The sequence below is a fragment of the Esox lucius genome, chromosome 10 (assembly GCF_011004845.1).
Source record: "Esox lucius isolate fEsoLuc1 chromosome 10, fEsoLuc1.pri, whole genome shotgun sequence".
Classification (NCBI taxonomy): domain Eukaryota; kingdom Metazoa; phylum Chordata; class Actinopteri; order Esociformes; family Esocidae; genus Esox; species Esox lucius.
Window position 1 is genome coordinate 15,889,003 of NC_047578.1, and position 20,385 is coordinate 15,909,387.

General features: G+C 44.8%; 1 protein-coding gene across 5 annotated transcripts in view; it reads left to right on the forward strand.

Moving 5' to 3' along the window:
• The window catches only part of LOC105012755 (CMP-N-acetylneuraminate-beta-galactosamide-alpha-2,3-sialyltransferase 1), a 39,634-nt gene that overhangs the window by 2,525 nt on the left and 16,724 nt on the right, over positions 1-20,385 (forward strand). The window contains exons 1-2 of one of the 5 annotated variants that reach the window (XM_034294892.1): positions 4,542-4,552; positions 9,165-9,167. The exons of 3 other annotated variants lie outside the window; for them this stretch is intronic. The gene's annotated coding sequence lies outside the window, so the exon portion shown is untranslated. Of the gene's footprint in view, positions 1-4,541; positions 4,553-9,164; positions 9,168-13,995; positions 14,073-20,385 lie in introns of those variants that run through there. One more of the 5 variants, XM_034294893.1, reaches the window with a different exon arrangement.

The following is a 20,385-nucleotide window of genomic DNA, read 5'->3' on the forward strand; positions in this document are numbered from 1 at the left end:
TGTTGAAGATTTCGAAAGGCTTCTAATGTTTGTTATTTCCACCTACAAATGTCTGACTTGATGGGCCCTAATGAAAAACATAGCTAGACAATAATGATCATCCACATAATATTATACATTTCCTGTTTTTTCTTCTATACAAAAACGGGGTAAAGTACTGTATCCGTATACATAGAGAATAAATACTTATTAACATGCAGTCATCGTTCCCAGACATTATGGCATGACACATTCACATTTGTTAAAAGCCTTTTGGATTTAATAAGCAGTTCCAAAATGTTACGTTGAGAAAATGTCTCAATGTCTTTCTTGGCCCTAGCCGAAATAAAACTGCTGGTGTCTGGTTCGAAGATCCTGTTTTTGAGGTGTGTTTCACTGATGCAATCAAAGTGAACCACGTCACATCATTTAAGCCTTGTCAAAATACTAGACAGCTTCTTTCTACAACCAAACAAACATGGCATCCATTTGATCATACTAGAACGTAGGCAGCTATTTAAGGGACATTTAAAATCATTTCGTTAGCTGCTCTGTTTCAGGAGGTATGGATGCATTATGTAGAGCTCCGGACACCACCAGATGTTGTATGTGTTTTGTGCCTGACTACGCTGGGTTCATCTGCCCATCGCGTTTCACTGACTGCTGCGAGAGATGAGATGGATATTCTTTTTTTTCCTCTTCAGATGAAACATTGTATTGTCCTTGATTGGTATCATGGCGCTTTCTGCATCCCAAACGGACGCATATTCTCTTTATAATCCATTACTGTTGCACAACAAGAAGCAGGGAGCTGTTTTGGATGTCAGCCGGAGACGTTCTTTACTCATTATTCCCCTGTGCGTCGTCAGTGGTGTGAATAAGCTACAGCTTAGATAAAGCTTTTTCCCCTGAACCTTTTCTTCTCCAATCATTTTGACAAGGTCACATGGAACCAGACCCAGTCATTCACATAATAAATTAAATGCATTCATTCTTACTATTGTGGAATGAATCAACAGCACATGTTCTGTCTAACGAAGACCTTTGGGTTGAAATGTTGTACAAATAAAGTATAGCGTTCCCCAGCGTGTGGTGGTACCTCTTTATTTCACACCAGTCACCTGAATTCAAAGAAATTGGGGTAGGATGGATTGATTCTGAACACTGTCTGAGCACCTTCACCTCAGGGTAAATGTGATGTTGCCTTTGTTCACTTGTGACATTCAATGCAAGGTCCATAAATGTAGAAATTCAATTGAAAAGCACACAGAAATACTACAGTCGTTCACTATTGTTAGATGCATGTTTTCCATTCCGTACACGTCATCCACCTCTCCTTGTGATGGTAGCATTGTTAGAAGGAGACTCATTTTAGATATTTGTAATGCCTCAAAGGTGTGCTGTTAATTGGGAGTTTTCGCTCAGCTCCCAGCTCTTCATACAGCATGGTCGCAACTTTAATTGGCAGTCAAAGCTGAGCACCACCTGTCTTTCCCTTTCAAACCCACGGTTCAGCCACATGTTCTCCCTTTTAACAAACCAAACCCATGTGCTGCAGCCAGACCCAAAGGGTCAGAGTGGATGTTGTTTTTTTCCATAAGGACAAATGATTCGACATTGTGTGCATATCTGCCAACTGCCTCAGAAAGGTGTTGAAAAACATTTCTCAACATTTCGTCTCAAAAAATGCCAGCTGTGTACAAACCATAAATTACTCATTGTCTCTTTTAGTCAGGAGCAGTGGAAGGCTGATGGAATCACCTAAGGTTACTTGCTTAACCGTAGTTCTCTCAAAATGAGCAAAATGTATTACATGTGGGATTGGCTTGGTAGATTACTCACAAAGAAATCATGCAATGTGGCAGCCAGGGGAATTGCCAAATGAGTTGAGCCCTCACGCTTTATAATGCTTAAACAAGTCTGAACAAACAGTTAAGAAACGCTGAAGTTTATGCAACCAATTCCTGTTGTGTTTTTTTTTTTTTTGACCATGCCTTTATGCTTTGCGCTCTTGTGAGCAGGGAAATGCATCGAAGCATCTCCCTCATTACGTAAGACAACAGAATGCCCCGACAGGTGCACACTTGTCCACGACGGTGCTAAAGAGGTTGTCATACTTTGGACAGGATGAGTGGTCGGGCCCTCCGGAAGCTGGAAATCCTTCCTGTTATCGAATCAAACAATTGTTTCCATCAAATGCATTTCAATATTTGATTGAATTAAAACCAATAGTTTGTGTGGAAATACAAAGCCAAGACAGACATTGAAGCACATACAGGCATCAAACAAAAAGACCATCGAATCCTCGAGCAGGTTTCTCCACAGGCCAGGATTGTAGTGATTGAAGACAGACTCACCAAAAGTCTTAGTTCTGATCTATTAAACAACGAGTGCCAGAACCTCTGAGGGACTGATCAGACACGTGTATTAAAAGCACATCAGACGTGGGGTGCAGAGCCATGAAGTGCTTTACAAATCAATAAGGCTATTTTCAAAGGGGTGTTACGTATGTGCTCTCTTCTGGTCTTTGCTCATGTGCTGCTGCTCTGTCAATCATTTAATGTTGGCTAATGTGTTTTGGAGAAAACCAGACCAGAGTGCACTGCAGGAACCAAGCCTGCCTGTAATAAAAACCATGCATGTTAGCTGGGCTGAAAAACAAAAAGTACTCCGGCAGTATGTCTTAAGTGACAAAATGTTGATTTGGAATGTGGCGTCAAAATAATGTCTAAAACCACACCCCACTCGGTTGTGTCTAATGCCAGAGAAAAAAATCTGCCGTACGTTTCTTTCCTTGGGCCTTTTCACCAGTAAGTGTCTCCTCAGTTCTATCTTTGTTTAGGGGTGAAGATATTATGTGGCAATATGTACATTCATCTCAGTGATACATTCAGTCTGGGTGTTAACTGGGCTCACACGGAGATACACAGATATACGGCAGTGTGTCATCAGCAGGGCTGCGGAAGGCGCCACGCTCGCTAATAATCCTGCCAAAGTGAAGCATGTCTACATGAAACAGTATGGAGCACTGAATCGATCCCCTTCCCCTCAGTCCTAGATAGGAGCTGTGGTCGTACGTTCGGCGGCATTAACAGTTCTCAGGCGAACCGCAAGGTTAAGTAGGACCTGGCGCATCAATCGACATCTAGGGGTTAAGTAGGAAGAAAGGATTCGTGTTGCGCTGAGGAGAGCTACAGGAGCCTTAGGGACACTTGAGCCAAAAAGCAGATGGCAAGAGGACGGGCACGTTTCACTTATATGGGGAGGACTCAATGAACCGAATGAAATCACCAGTTGACCTCTCAGTATTCCACAGTCATTGTGTGACTGGTCCGTTCATAAGTGATCTCGCCCAAGTGCATCTTGGCAGATGTCGTGATTTACTATTGGTTTTACCCTTCATCAAAAACCCCTTCTGTGACCTGTTGGTTACGCTCATCAAATCCATAGTCTGTCTGGAGTCATGCCTTTTAAGTGAGTCTCTGAGACTTGTTGAATGCCGTCGGTTACATGTGGTGTTGACACCCATCAGACGAATGGTTGTGTGACATTAGTCTCTAGGCTACAAGCATGACGTCCACCTGATCTTAATAATGGCTATTTTTGTTTGTTGTTGTTGTTTACAGCAGGCTACAATCATAATCCCTATATTTGTCTTTGGAAGAGTGTTTGTTTTTATGTGGAACATAACTGGGCGAATGTTGAAGGATTTGGTATAATGACATTGTGGCATTGTTAACTTTGTTCAGTTTGACAATAGACAATAGACCCTAAAACTCCAAAGGGAGCTTTGTGTCTGTGTCTGAATCCAATGTTTTGGGTCAGCAAATGATGGGTCCCAATGGGGCCCAGCCAACTAGTCACTAGTGCACAATAAAAAAGAGGACAGAAGCCTAATGATCTCATCTCTCTTGCCTCTGGCCTTTGTTCATTTATCTTAATGAGAATATCATACCTGAGTACAAAGTACAGAGCCAAGTAGGATTGTTTAGCTGACGCGAAGTTTTATACTTTTTTTTATACTAGATCAACATTATGGTTAATAAGAAGTGTTTGGCAGAATGCCATCTTTAAAGATTTAATGATGGTTGGAGATGAAGGTTTTCAGAAGTAACAGCGGGGAAGCTAAAGGTGGAATCCCTAAGGGGTGGAAAACAAGCGACCTCCTGAATGTTGCCGGTCCATTGATGTTGTGAAAGGCCTACAGGCATGGACCCCTGCGTTCCACATTGGTTTTGAGTCGAAATCGTTCTTGTTGTACAATGCCCCTGTGAAGCTAGGCTACAGCTGTGCTGGGCTAACCCCTCGACTGTACCAGCATTAGTTATCTCCGTGTCAGACCGCACGCACAGAACATCTCTACCCATTACACTGAAACAGTGTAATACGAAAGGAACTACACAGTTCGTTTATGTTTTATATACAGTATGTATCCTATGTATTCTATATGTTAATCATTTGTTTGGGGATTTTCTCATATCTTACAATAAAAACAATCATTTAGTCATATTCTGTATGCAAAATTATAAATAAATACTGTAGCACGAGCCTCACCATGTGTTAGCTGGAATTGGTTATAGAAGACTTTTTCCTGTTTCTGTAGCTCGAGGCATCTTGTTGTACACCCCTGAACTGGAAATGAGTTTGTCCTATGGGTCTTGTCCTCAGTCTGCTCTATCTGTTGCCAATTCCATTCAATTTCATTTCAATTCCAGTAATTCAGAAAGGGTTCTAAAGTCCAATTCAAAAGTTTGTTTTGTGCTAATTGACAAACATAGGAGTTTGTTTCTAGTTCCTGCCTGGAATTGAGCCAAACCCTGATGACAAGCAGGGAGACATTGGGTCTCATGAACATTAACTTGAAAGTGTGTCCAAACCTTTAACTGGTGCAGTAAGAATTTCTAAATGAATAAGGAAACCGTAGTTAATCAGACTACAACAAATCACTTGCAAACATGGGTATGATTAAAGTTACACTTAATTTGGATAGTTAAAATGACCATCTGTAGATGCTATACTATCAACAAACTGAAATGAAATGCATATTTGTATTTTATAGTTTAGGGTTAGAAAGATTGTTAGTGTGACGGTTAGGGAATGGATTTGGGTTGGGGATCGGTTGAGGTTTAAGGTCAGAATTACTTATTGTAGTTAGTTAACTGAAATGTTACTGATAGTCTGTAAAGCATTTCAAGATCGACTATCCAAATAAAGTGTTCGCAGACTTTTTTCACTCCCATTTTCCTCATGTTTATCTTAATATCTGTTTGTAAGTAATGAATGTATAATAGCTCCCAAACATTCACCCTCCCCTTCTCAATCCTGATTCACAAAAACAGCCAACACTAAAAGACAGGTTGGTTTTAGACAGGACCATGTAGGAACATGATTTGTTATATAAATGGAAGCTCTTTGTAAGAAACACACAAAATGAATCTGACCTGCTGGTTGTTTATGACCCTTATCCAACATGATGTTTGTCTTAACTGTTATGTAGGTGTAATTACGATACCAAACATTATTATGCAGGTCTTTTAATGCCTAAACTTCCAGGTGTTCCAGAATATTATACTGCCCAAATGTTGCCCAACATATTTTCTTATAATGGGGAGTTAGAACATTCGAGTCGGGGAGCATACCCCCTTTCCCATAGTAGACTGTGGAATAAAAGGTCCAGCTAACAGGGAATTATTATGGGTCTATAGCTAATGTGAGCTATAACTAACATTCCAATAGATGGCCTACAGCTAAAGTCCTTCCTGAGCTCTGTACATAATTCCACAGTTTCACATTGATCACTTTTTTTATGCAGTTCCTCTGATCTTGCTGTGTGCTGTTGGCCTCAAACCAGCTGCACTTCATTACGGGTTTAGAAAAACAGCAACTGAACTGGATTAATCATTTGATAAATTTAGGAAACCAATAACAAACTAACGTACTGATTTTACTGTGCTTATACTGTCAAAGGGTCGGCTTGGTTAACTGGACTCTAATTTAACTTAATCTGTGCATAATCCGAGTAATGAGTGAATGCATTTAAAGCAAATGCCCATGGAAACAATAACTTTCACTGAAAATCGCTGCTTGTTCTGTCTTGACTGTTGGTTGGTGAGACCAAGTGGATGGTCATGTGTTCAGATTGTGACATACAGACTGTCTTGGTCTAATCTGTGCTTCTGATAAATATTTACACAGTTTTGCCTTGTATAATGAGGGCTCGTCATTTGTTGCCAGGACCACCCATGCCTCAGTTTAGTCCACGAAACCCTTAATTTCTGGGCCAAATAAACACCACTTGATGACAAAAACAACACGTCAACATTTCAGGGGATAAAGCAGACACCTTTATTCAGAGCAATTTACAGTGAGTGCTACCTGCATTAGTCCTAAGATTACAGTTCTTTACTTTGAAAAATATCTTTAAAACTTGTAGGAATTTCCTTGCTCTGCTAGTCGGGGAGACTGGGACAAATGGTTTGAGTTGCAGTCTGTAGTGGTGCCTTCGAAACTTGGTGGGAAGTGGTTAATGCATCATACATGACTGTAAAAAAAACATTTGTAGGACCCTCTAATTGGTGATTACTGTTGGGAGCAACTTAATTTACTAAACCTGATAGGTCTGATAGGTAGCCAACAATGAGTGACTTTAAAACAGGGACATGTGAACATCGACCAACAAACAAAAAAACTGACAACCGCTGGATCTAACAGATCGCCAGTAATGTTATCGGAGCACTACAGGACATAGTTCAGTTTAACCCAGCAACTAATATCTCCCCTATATTGACAGAATCGATCTCATCTTCAACCTGCTGAGGTCTCTACACCATTCGTGCCGGAGGTTCTCAGCTAAAGGAACATTTCTTACTAAGGGATAATCCTTTCAGCTAAAGACACACCTTTCTCAATAGGGAAAACCATTTCCTGTGAAACACTGTCAAGCCTGGCAAGCGATGCCTCCACTTCTCTGATAACAGCACTGCATCGTCTAGTTTGCTCAATTCCCCTGCTGTTTGAACCTTTAGTATTTCTGCTCCCTGACATAACTGAACTTGTTACTTAAAAAAAATAAAGAGTTGATGTGACCAGGGGTTGAACTGGGCGGGAGCCCATATGGTGGAAATAAGACCTAGGAGGAGCTGAACTCCTGTACTTCCACCGGACACCAGTTTAACATTTAAGCTGCACCTGAAAATTAGAAACATGGGCTCCCCACTTCCCATATCCCAATTTAACCCCTGAGTGTGATTGGACAGACAGACAGACACCACCAGACAGATTGACATTGCACAGCACTAATAATGCATTGAGTCTTTATATTAAGAATTTTGCGTTCTATACAGGATGAAAGACAATGGAAAACTGTATTGAGCATTAATGAAAGCCCTTTTGGTTGTCACAGGAAGCTGCATGCTATCCAATCATGATTATGTAAAAGGAAATGTAGCTTGCTTATTTTCAAGCATTCTGCACGTGTCATAGATATGTACAAACTGTTAGTAATGCTTTTCTCTAGGTCAAGCTTTAATTGAAGCGTATGTTCTTGCCATGGTTATGTCTAGGTTTTAAGGCCTCTTGGGTTGAAGCTGTGGAAAATGCTCGCGATTTATACAAGTAAAAACTTCTCAGAGTCTGGTATAACAGTTGATTATTTCAAGTTTGATTACATGGATCCACGGGAACAATTGCTTTCACAAAACAGAGTTTAAGTACAGAGACCAACAGAGTAGTGTTATAACAATTTTTTCTTATTACACATTATTGCTTCTACAGTAACTCTTTATACTCCCCCTTGTCAGACCCCAAAATATTATCTCTAATGCTATGAAATACATTCAAAACAAGTAATCATACTAATAGGAAAACCAGATAGAACCCTACACTCTCATGACAACCATAGTTCTAGGTCCGAGTTAACAGACCTCCTGATCTGAGCTACCCCTAGTGTCCTACAAAAACGGAAGAATACAGAGGAGACACAGGCAACTTTACCTTGGAGCCAACTGAACAGGGTTGTGATAAGTTAGGGTTGAGGCCTGACGCCTTGGTTGTGGCCCTAATCACTTCTAAGAACAGGGCATGCTGACCTAGGTCTTCTTCTATACGTGGCAACCATGAAAAGTCTAATGCAATTTAAGGCCTAATCTAAAACAGTCCATTTAATACAGTTAATTTACAGAAGAATGGATAGAAAAAGAATAGGGTAATAAATTAATCTTTTAAAATTCCTCCCTTTTGTCCCTATAGGGACAATATAAACAAAATAAATTTATTAAAATAATGTGTATAGAGAATTATTAAAAATAATTAAATTCATCAGGAGGCCACAGTTACTTTAAATCATTTACATCTGAATCAAACACTGACAATCAAGACACTTGTTATTGTTATACAAATTATAGAAAATACAAAGAACCGAAACAGGAGGATCTGGCTCTTCTTCTGTAGAGGGAGGGTTCTTCTTCAGTCATCCTGTGGTTCACCACACTGGGCCAGGGCCCCTTCTGGGTTTGATGTATACCATCGTGACAACTCCAGGTTAACTATGTGAATATTTATCTAAGCATGGACTTGTGAGGCAGTCAGTATACGTGAGCATCAGTAAATCAGTATCAGTAGAACAATTCTAAACATTTGGATGTCTTAGACTGATGCATGTCTTTTAGCTCTACCCTAAATGGATTGTTGGTTATGATCATTCAGGGCCACTCGACAACTGGCACGTAGGAGGAGTACTAACAGGCCTACTAAGACTATAATGACTATACCAATTAATTGACTACCCAGGACATATGTTATCTTTCACCATTGGGCTCGGCCCACATTTACTGTCTGGCTGGGTACTCTTGGGAATCAATAAAGCACATGTGTCACAGTCAGAGATTGGAACAGACATAAGGGGCACACCCCCTGTGTACCTGTGTGATATTAGCCCACATAATATGCATTTACCTTTCTTTATGGCTTTTGCATGAGCGAGAGCAAGTTGGCTATATAGGTTACTGGTCCTGCCTTTAACAGCATGGTCCTGAACAGAAAGAGAGGCTGGCGGAGTGTGACCAACATCCTTGGGTGAATCATGGTGTGTGTCGGTTACCTAGGGTCTGTTACAGATTACCACTACCACCTGATGGCCTGGGCGAATCACCCAGTTCTCTTGTTTTGGAGCTCTTTCAGGGGTGGAGAAAGTACAGTAGAACATAGTTCCACTGATTAATATGGATGGGTTAATCATATCTTACGGGCACATGGGTTATCATTACTCTCTCTGGGCAATCGTTGCCTATAACTGCTTCCTTCTTTTCCTGGTCCCACAAAGCTGTTTTACACATTTGGGCAGAAGACTTTGGTGAAGCAGATAAGAGACTACAGTTGCAGGAGACCCTGGGGTAAACAGACATTCTATATGGGCTATTCTGTCTCCCGTACAAACAGGGGCCAACTGCTAAGACCCATTGTCAATTGGTTGATCAGTTGTTGCTTCCTTTGCAGAAGGAAGATCAGTTATATTTACTGCTGTTTTCCTGGTTGGCGGGAATTGTTTGGGCTTCCCAATGGTGTCCTTCCATTTTCTTCAGGTAGAATTTTCTTTTCAGCCATTCAATGTGTCTTTACCCATCCTGATTTTAACTTTACTCCCATTGGATTTTAATTTAGCTAGTACATTCTAGTTACAAGTTTTGACTTCCTGCTCCATTTTGACCTGATATAGCGCAAGCTCTATCTCAATACATGTCAAAGTCTACATTTAAAAGTTACTCTCCAGTCCTCTCCCTTTACCTGGCACGTAGTCCTGTTGTTGTCCTCGTCCATTGATATTGACCCAAAAGGCCTCTTTGCATCAGTCTTGATCCTGTACACACAGTCTCATCTTCTTCTGTAGTAAGCGACTCTGTTGTTCTGTCTCACCGTCGGACTGGAGATCATAACCAGACATACCAAGGTGGTCAGGCCTTCCGCCTTTCCCGAACAAATGTCCGTTATGCCAGAAATCTGTTTCTGGAATTCAAAGGTGCCAAAAGGAAAGGTTGCAGGAGGTTTCACTTCACATGATTGTTCCCAATTCATCTCCAAGCATTTAGCTAGAGGTCTGCCACACCATCCTTATAAGAGAAAAGAGAAAACACTGCATCAGTTTAATTATTCTACTGGGCCCTAGCAAACAGGCTACAACAATACAAAAAATTATTAAAGAGATGGTGGGACCATTACTTAAATGTCAGAAACAAAATGTTTCAGTCTTGTGAAAGATCACAAGTCACAACAACTTTAAAAAAACTATGAATTATGATTTGAAATAAGAATATGGAAACATTTAAAGTGTAGTGAATTTGGTGGTTTAAATCTGTTTTTAAGATGTTGTTCACTGGCCAGTAGTTTCTAAATAGAAAGGTAGGTAAAGACTGATCTTCTGGTAGTATGCTTTACAAACACTTTATTTGGATCTTTAAGATTTGCTGAAATAAAACCTCAAAATGTCCTCGAAGTATAATAACAACGAACATAATTTTACAGTAGGGCGTTGCTGGTAAATTTGCTAAGACCCAAACATAAAATTGAATAATAAAACAAGAAAGAATTATATATAAAGTAAATGAGAATACAACTCCCCTCTGCTCCCTGATCTCCCCATGTCCTGGTGAATGGCACCTGACTGTTGTAGTCATGGATCTTGACGCCACGTTGTGTTGGGTGGTCCTCTCCATCCCATCCATGTGAAAAACTACTGGGGTCTAAAGACTGATACTGCTGTTTCGTGCCTTGTGATTTGATGTTGTCAGTCATTCTGGGATCCCACGTTTAATGCATGTGCTCACTATTGTCTGTACTGTACCTCTCTGTGACCCCAGAGTCAAGTGTCCCTTTTCCTAAGAGTCAGTCCATAAGGTTACCTCTCCATTGAGCTCAGCTCCTCTGGCTGTGATGGTTGCCAGTAATGGTCCAGCCTTGGACTGTCTGTTGACATGACAGTCTGTCCCCCACCTCTCCTTGGTTTTGCTGAAGCAGGAACCGTCAGTGTCCTGGCTGGCTTGCCACTATTACTGAGTCCAAGTCAGTCTCATAGATCTGGGCTTGGTTTGGCCCTGGAATGATCTGGGCCAAAGGTGTCATTGGACAAGGTGTATCAGGTCTATCAGTGATTCAGGATTCAGGACACTTTGAGGGAAACTTTGTGGAATCTTGCACAACACAAAGTTAGAATCTGAACTAGGGAGGTGTGTATTTAACTAACTCCATTCTTGTATCTGTAATTTCTTAATTGCATGTATTCTTCCCCCGCACTTTTTTATTTTATTTCATTTTTATAAAGAGAATAACATGGCCCAGTTTGTGACAACAATAAACAACAACTAGGAAATAAATGCTAAATAGGCTATCACCGATTAAAACCGAGGAAAAGGTTGATAGAATTCTGGCTCCTGACTCTTACTGATACTAGTCTAAATGTTTACTTTAAGGGCCTACATTATTCCTTCCCAGTGCTTATTCTAAAATAGAAACCTGAATGTGTAAATAAAATAGGCTGTACTGAACAAGGCTGGGTCATAAAGAAAAGAAGAGAATAAGTGGTGGAGAGGTTTTATTGTTTAAAAAAAAGAAATCAGCACTGGTGAAGGCTAGATGACAGTAATGTGATTAATGCTAAATGATTAAATTATTAATGCTAGCTTGCTCCTTGACCTGCTTTATACTTCTCCTAATATAAACAATCAATAAGGATGGGTCACCCAAATAGATTCCTCACAAATGCTTAATTTTATCAAAGATCTGTAACTCTGCATTCTACTCCACCTTTCAGCTAACACAGTCCTTCTCCCCCTTTTCTTACCCTATTCAACTTATGTCCTTGGGCACCACTCTCTCGACACTGAGGGAAGACTGAAACTGGGGATCTGGGGATCTAACTAGTGTTTACCAGAGAAAAACAGTGGATCTAACCCAACCGCATTTGTGAAGAGGTTGAATTTAACTAATGTAACGTTCCGGTTATGGGAAGGTTATGAGAAGGTTATCCCCATGGTAACAATGTATACATCAACCTATAAGGACGGCTGTCCTTGCTTTTAGAGAATTTAACCAAATGCATGGATCGATTTTGGTGACACCAAAAATACGGTTAAATAGGGAACTTCCCAATCTCAGTAGTGGCTCCAATGTTGCATTGATAAGGACCTCACCACAGAGATAACCACATACTGCTTCTTAAGATTTCTCAAAAGAAAGATAAATCATGTCAGAACGTTTTCCACCTTTAATGTGACCTATAACGTGAACAATTCAATTGAAAAACAAACAGAAATCTTTGAAGGGGAATAATGAATAAAAAACTCACAATAACCTGGTTGCATAAGTGTGCACACTCTTTAACTAGTACTTTGTTGAAGCACCTTTTGATTTTATTACAGCACTTGTTTTGATTTTATTACAGCACTTAGCATGGCACATCTTAACGTGGCAATATTTGCCCTTCTTTGCAAGCGCTCCAAATCTGTCAGATTCTGTCAGATATTTTTCATTTTTCAATTGAATTGTTCACATTATAGGTCACATTTAAAGTGGAAAAAGTTCTGAAATTATTTATCTTTTTCTCATTCTTTTATATCACAAAAACCTGGCATTTTAACAGGGGTGTGTAGACTTTTTATATCCACTGTATATTTATCAAATATTTGCATGCATATTTCAAGCCCACAAACCTTTCTCGGCTGGTCTGTCGGTACATTTCTCAGCTGGTCTGTCGGTACATGATACTGAAAGGTCACATAAATGATGATGGTGAATAAGGCATTGTTCTTCTGTTGTATATTGTATTTTGTTAATATATGTTTTTGTTGTTGGTAATTTCCTTTAGGCATTTCTGTAGGAATCAATATGGTGATGCTAATATTCGCCCCTTTGAAAGAATGCATTTGTAAATGTATCATTAGGTTTGACTTTTTTCTTTTAATACATTTTTACAAGATTTATGCTTTTCACTGATATCATACTAGTGGGCATGTATCAACCATTAAAAGCGTTAATGAGAGTATGCCACTGATTAGCCAGTTTTTCCTTTTCAGGAGGATGACAAATCATGTTATTTGAAGAAGTAGTGTCCGGTTTGAAAAAAGTTTGAGATTAGATTTTTTTAACAGATTTTTGTCCAATTCATACTTCCATTAGTATGTGCCTACGAACAAATTAATTGGCATATGGTTTGACCAGAATACTGACTTTGTAAAATTTGGTTTTTCAAAGCAGTTGGTTTAATCTGTGCGTTATAGTCATTGATGCTTTTAAAGGTGATATTTACAGAAACTACCATTCACAGTAAATGCTGCATGTCAATTTGAATCATTTGGAAAATGCCATTAAAAGGAGTGAATGCTTATAACCAACCGGCTATCAGATTGAATCCAGGCTTTTAACTTTTGGAAATACTTATTATTCCTCAAACTGATACAATTTGAATTTGCTATCAAAGCAGAAAGCACTTACATTTTTAGGGGATGAAAAAAATGACCTGATCAAAGTCTTGTAAATGCCCTTAAGAGAATCTCATGAATCTGAATGGCATTCCTGGAACTGAGTGAGGAAACTATTTAATGTGTGGAATACCTTCACATTTTGGTGGGGGTGATTTTGTGTCTTGAATGGTCTGCAGAGTTCTGCAGATCTGCTGTCAAACGACTAATAAAAAAGGGATTCAAGAACTCATCTCTGCAGAGGTTTGAGTTGAAATTGCTCACCAGTGATTCAAAGGAAGTAGGAGAGACAAAACAATCTCCCCAGACCCAGAGCAGTTTTCTGTGGTTCCATCCTGTAAAGTTGATGACTTGTATAAGCCCAAGATTAGAGAGGAAAAACTATATAACTACTCAGCCCAAACACTTTCCTTGCTTCTCTCTTTCACTCTTTCTCCCTCACTTTCTTTCTCTCTTTTTTGCTCCCTCTCATTTTTTTGTTTTTCTTTCTCTCTTGAACAGCCCTCTCTCATCCCCCTCTCCTTTCCTCTCTCTCCCTCTGTCTCTGAAGTTACACCACAGATGCTCAGCTGTCTCAGCTTTGGTAACTTTGATCAATGCGACGCTGCCAACCTCCAGCAGGACAAGGTCAGGGAAACTAGATGACTGTCTGTCTGCTCCACATGTTGTCACGCGCACAGACACATACACACAGACACAGACACACACATACACACAGATACACACACACACCCACACATACACTACTGTCAAACACCGCTATTCACCATATGTTGTAGCATACAACCTGTTCAGTCTGTCATCTTCAGTACCTGGCCTTATGTCTCCAAGGGCTCCCTGAGTTTAATAAACGACCTCTCATATTAAAGTGCCCATTAACCCCCCCCCCATGCGCACCCACACACACACACACACACACACCCATGCACTCTTCTGTCAAACACAGCCATCCACCATATGTTGTAGCATACAGCCTCTCATCTCTGGTACCTGGCCTATGTCTCCAAGAGTCTCTGAGTTTAAAAGACCACTCACATCAGGTTGCAGAAAACCATTTGCATATTACTAGCAATGTGTTCTGCTCAGGTAAGCAGTAGCAGTATAACAGTAGTGATGTGAAGCAGTGAGTTAACTATCTACACATAACTAGTGATGTGAACAAGACAATATACTGTCTACACCTTATTAGTGATGTGAACATCTCAATATACTGTTTATACCTTACTAGTGATGTGAACATCTCAATATACTGTTTATACCTTACTAGTGATGTGAACAACTCAATATACTGTTTATACCTTACTATTGATGTGAACAACACAACATACTGTCTACACCTTAATAGTTATGTGAACATCTCAATTTATTGTTTATACCTTACTAGTGATGTGAAACACTCAATATACTGTCTACACCTTACTAGTGATGTGAACATCTCGATATACTGTGTATACCTTACTATTGATGTGAACATCTCCATATACTGTGTCACGGCTTCGGGGTTTGGGAACAAGGAGGAGCAGGAGAAGGCGTGGTAGAAGGATATTTAATGGTATCCAGGAGAAATATACAATATATATGGTACGAAGCGTCGCACAGCTCTTTGACACAGTCGGAGACAATCACACACAAAGACAGGGGGAGCAGAGGGAACATATATACCGGGGGGAAACAGCGATGATGAGGAACAGGTGCACTAAACGGGACACAGGTGAAATGTATGATGAGACGGTGGTGTCAGAAAGCCGGTGACGTCGACCGCTGGGGCCCGCCCACTGCAGGGGGAGGTGAACCAGCAGAGGTCGCAGTTGTCACAGTACCCCCCCCCTGACGCGCGGCCCCAGCCGCGCGACGACGCCGGCCTCGGGGCCGACCCGGGGGGCGCGGAGCAGGGCGGTCCGGCCGACGCCGATGGAAGTCGCGGACAAGGACGGGAGCCAGGACGTCCTTCACCGGAACCCAGCTCCGCTCCTCCGGGCCGTACCCCTCCCACTCCACGAGGTACTGGAGGCCCCCCGCCCGGCGCCTCGAGTCAATGATGGAGCGGACAGAGTACGCCGGGGCCCCCTCGATGTCCAGAGGGGGAGGGGGCACCTCCCGCACCTCACACCCCTGGAGGGGACCATCCACCACCGGCCTGAGGAGAGACACATGAAACGAGGGGTTAATACGGTAGTCGGGGGGAAGGCGTAACCGATATGTTACCTCGTTGACTCTCCTCAGGACTTTAAAAGGCCCCACAAACCGCGGGGCCAGCTTCCGGCAGGGCAGGCGGAGGGGCAGGTCCCTGGACGAGAGCCAGACCCGGTCGCCCGGCCGATACACCGGGGCCTCCCCGCGGTGGCGGTCTGCATTGGTCTTTTGACGGCGGACAGCGAGCCGGAGGCGGGATTGTACTGCCTCCCATGTGCCCGCTGCCCGCCGGAACCAGTCGTCCACCGCAGGGGTACCGGTCTGGCTCGGCGTCCACGGCGCCAGGACCGGCTGGTAGCCCAGGACGCACTGGAAAGGCGTCACGCCCGTGGAGGAGTGGTGCAGAGAATTCAGTGCGTATTCTGCCCACGGCAGAAACTCTGCCCACTCCCCCGGCCGGTCCTGGCAGTAGGACCGGAGGAACCTACCCACTTCTTGATTGACCCGTTCCACCTGCCCGTTGGACTGGGGATGGTAGCCCGAGGTCAGGCTGACCGAGATCCCCAGGTGCTGCATAAATGCCTTCCACACCCTAGACGTGAATTGGGGACCCCGGTCAGACACGATGTCCTCGGGCACCCCATAGTGCCGGAAGACGTGTGTGAACAGGGCCTCCGCGGTCTGTAGGGCAGTAGGAAGGCCGGGCAGAGGCAAGAGGCGGCAGGACTTCGAAAACCGATCCACAACGACCAGGATGGTGGTATGGCCCTGGGAAGGGGGGAGATCTGTCAAGAAATCAACAGAAATGTGGGACCATGGCCGTTGTGGAATGGGCAAGGGGTGCAACTTGCCCACAGGTAGGTGCCGGGGTGCCTTACTCTGGGCACACACCGAGCAGGAAGAGACGTATACCCTGACGTCCTTAGCTAAAGTGGGCCACCAGTACTTACCGGCCAGGGCGCGCACTGTTGGCCCGATGCCAGGATGACCGGAGGAGGGAGATGTATGCGCCCAGTAGATGAGGCGGTCGCGGACAGACGCCGGCACATACGTACGGCCCTCAGGGCATGTGGGCGGAGAGGGCTCGTCGCGCTGCGCTCCGGCGATGTCCGCGTCCAGTTCCCATACCACCGGTGCCACAATGCATGACTCCGGGAGCACGGGAGCATCATCCACTGGCCTCTCCTCCGTGTCATGCTGGCGGGACAGCGCGTCAGCCCCGACGTTCTTACTCCCCGGCCTGTAGGTGAGAGTAAACACAAACCGGGTGAAGAACATAGCCCACCTTGCCTGGCGAGGGGTCAGCCTCCTCGCTGCCCGCATGTACTCCAGGTTCCGGTGGTCAGTCCAGACGAGGAAAGGGTGTTTAGCCCCCTCTAACCAGTGCCTCCACGCCGACAGAGCTCGAACCACGGCCAGCAGCTCACGATCACCAATGTCGTAGTTCCGCTCCGCCGCACTGAGCTTCTGGGAGAAGAAGGCACAGGGACGGAGCGTGTTACGACACCCCGTCCGTTGGGAGAGGATGGCACCGAGCCCACAATCGGACGCGTCCACCTCCACGATGAACTGGAGCGACGGGTCGGGATGGGCCAGGACCGGAGCGGTGGTGAAACGGTGTTTCAGTTCCACAAACGCCCGCTCCGCGTCCACGGTCCACCGCAACCGGGTCGCCCCCCCCTTCAGAAGGGAGGTGATCGGAGCCGCTACCTGGCTAAAGCCCCGGATAAACCTCCTATAGTAATTGGAGAAGCCTAAGAAACGTTGCACGTCCTTAACCGTGGTTGGGGTCGGCCAATTACGCACGGCGTCAATGTGAGGCTCCTCCATAGCCACACCTGTGCTGGAAAAGCGATAACCCAGGAAGGACACAGACGACTGGAAAAACAGACACTTCTCGGCTTTCACGTACAGGTCATGCTCCAGCAGTCGAGCCAGCACTCTGCGCACTAACGAGACATGTTTGGCGCGGGTGGCAGTGAATATCAAGATGTCATCAATATACACTACCACTCCTTCGCACAACAAGTCTCGGAATACGTCGTTGACGAAGGACTGGAAGACTGAAGGAGCATTCATCAACCCGTACGGCATCACTAAATACTCGTAATGGCCAGACGTGGTACTAAAAGCGGTTTTCCATTCGTCTCCTTCCCGGATACGCACCAGGTTATAGGCACTCCTGAGGTCTAATTTAGTGAAAAAGCGGGCCCCGTGCATCCTCTCCACCTCCGCAGAGATCAAAGGGAGAGGGTAGCGGAACGGAATGGTGATCTTGTTCAGCGCCCGGTAATCGATGCACGGGCGCAAACCACCGTCCTTTTTTTTTCACAAAAAAGAAACTCGAGGAGACCTGTGACTTGGAGGGCCTGATGTAGCCCTGTTCCAACGCTTCCGCAACGTAGGCGTTCATAGTCTCCGTTTCGGTGCGGGACAGTGGATACACGTGACCCTTCGGGAGTGCGGCTCCGTCAACGAGGTCTATCGCACAATCCCCCAGCCGGTGTGGTGGCAACACAGCAGCCTTGGCTTTGGAGAAAACCGTAGCCAAGTCCCTGTATTCGGGGGGAATGGGCACGGCAGGCGCACTGTCTGGACTTTCCACCGAGGTCGAGCCAACGGAAACACCCAAACACCTACCCTGGCACTTCCGCGACCACCCCGACAGACGTCGACTAGACCAGGAGATGAAGGGGTCGTGTAGGGACAACCAGGGGAAACCTAAAACGACTGGGAACGTGGGAGAGTCGATGATGTGGAATGTAATGGTTTCGCTGTGTCGGCTGTCGGTAATCAGGAGGAGGGGAACAGTGCAACTCGTGACCAGACCGGACCCTAGTGGCCGGCTGTCTAAAGCTCTCACGGGCAGGGGGGTGTCGAGGTCCTGGAGGGGTATGTGCGACCGTAGGGCAAAAGACCTATCCATGAAATTCCCGGCTGCGCCTGAGTCTACCAGCGCCTTACACCGGGCAAGCAGCGGAAATCCGGGGAACCTAACAGGGACAGTGCACATAGAGAGGGAAGAGGTTAGTGGCGAATGTGCATGTGCTACCTGGGGTGATGCGGAAGTGCCCTGCCTGTCGCCTCTTGACTCAGGGAGGGAGGTGCGGCGTGGTGCAGTATTACGGCCTCGTTGCCCCCTGGAGGCACTCCGCACCTGCCCTCCCCGACGTCTGCCCGGCAGTGCAGCCGCCCCCAATTCCACGGGGACGGCGGTGACGGGTTGGCAGGGTGGAACGGGCGGGCCTCTACCGGGACGTCCTCGGGCAGCTAGCAGGTTGTCGAGACGGATGGAGATGTCCGCCAGTTGGTCAAAGGAGAGGGACACGTCTCGACAAGCCAGCTCCCTCCGGACGTCCTCGCGTAGGCTACACCGGTAGTGGTCGATCAGAGCCCGCTCGTTCCACCCCGATCCCGCTGCCAGGGTCCGGAACTCCAGAGCGAACTCCTGCGCCGATCTCGTCTCCTGCCGTAGGTGGAACAGTCGTTCACCCGCCTCTCTCCCTTCGTGCGGATGGTCAAACACGACTCGGAAGCGGCGGGTGAACTCAGCGTAGCTGCCCTGGGTGGGCTGCTCGAAGTTCCAAACGGCGGTGGCCCACTCCAGGGCTCTCCCGGACAGGCAGGAGACGAGTGAAGAGATCTTCTGGGCTTCGGTCGGCGCAGGATACAATGCCTGGAGCGCGATGTCCAGTTGCAGCAGGAAACCCTGGCAGCGGTCCGCCGCCCCGTCGTAGGCCCTGGGTAGCGGAATGGCCATCGCTCCCGTGCTGGGCGGCGTGGCTTGGGGAGGCGTAGAGACGGCCGGTGCTGCGGGGTTCCGCTGGCTCAGCTCTAAGCGCTGCACCGCTTTCAGTACGCTGTCCATTGCAGCGCCTAGGCTGGCCAGCATTGTCGAGTGTACTTGAACTGCCTCCGCAACACCGACCTCGCCTGTGGCTCCTTCAGGCTCCATATCCTTGTTGTAGTCTTGGTGTGTGATTCTGTCACGGCTTCGGGGTTTGGGAACAAGGAGGAGCAGGAGAAGGCGTGGTAGAAGGATATTTAATGGTATCCAGGAGAAATATACAATATATATGTTACGAAGCGTCGCACAGCTCTTTGACACAGTCGGAGACAATCACACACAAAGACAGGGGGAGCAGAGGGAACATATATACCGGGGGGAAACAGCGATGATGAGGAACAGGTGCACTAAACGGGACACAGGTGAAATGTATGATGAGACGGTGGTGTCAGAAAGCCGGTGACGTCGACCGCTGGGGCCCGCCCACTGCAGGGGGAGGTGAACCAGCAGAGGTCGCAGTTGTCACATACTGTTTATACCTTACTAGTGATATGAACATCTCAATATACTGTTTATACCTTACTAGTGATATGAATATCTCAATATAATGTCTACACCTTACTAGTGATGTGAACATCTCAATATACTGTTTATACCTTACTATTGATGTGAACAACACAATATACTGTCTACACCTTACTAGTTATGTGAACATCTCAATTTACTGTTTATACCTTACTAGTGATGTGAACATCTCAATATACTGTTTACACCTTACTAGTGATGTGAAACACTCAATATACTGTCTACACCTTACTAGTGATGTAAACATCTCGATATACTGTGTATACCTTACTATTGATGTGAACACCTCCATATACTGTTTATACCTTACTAGTGATGTGAACAACTCAATATACTGTTTATACCTTACTAGTGATATGAATATCTCAATATAATGTCTACACCTTACTAGTGATGTGAACATCTCAATATACTGTGTATACCTTACTATTGATG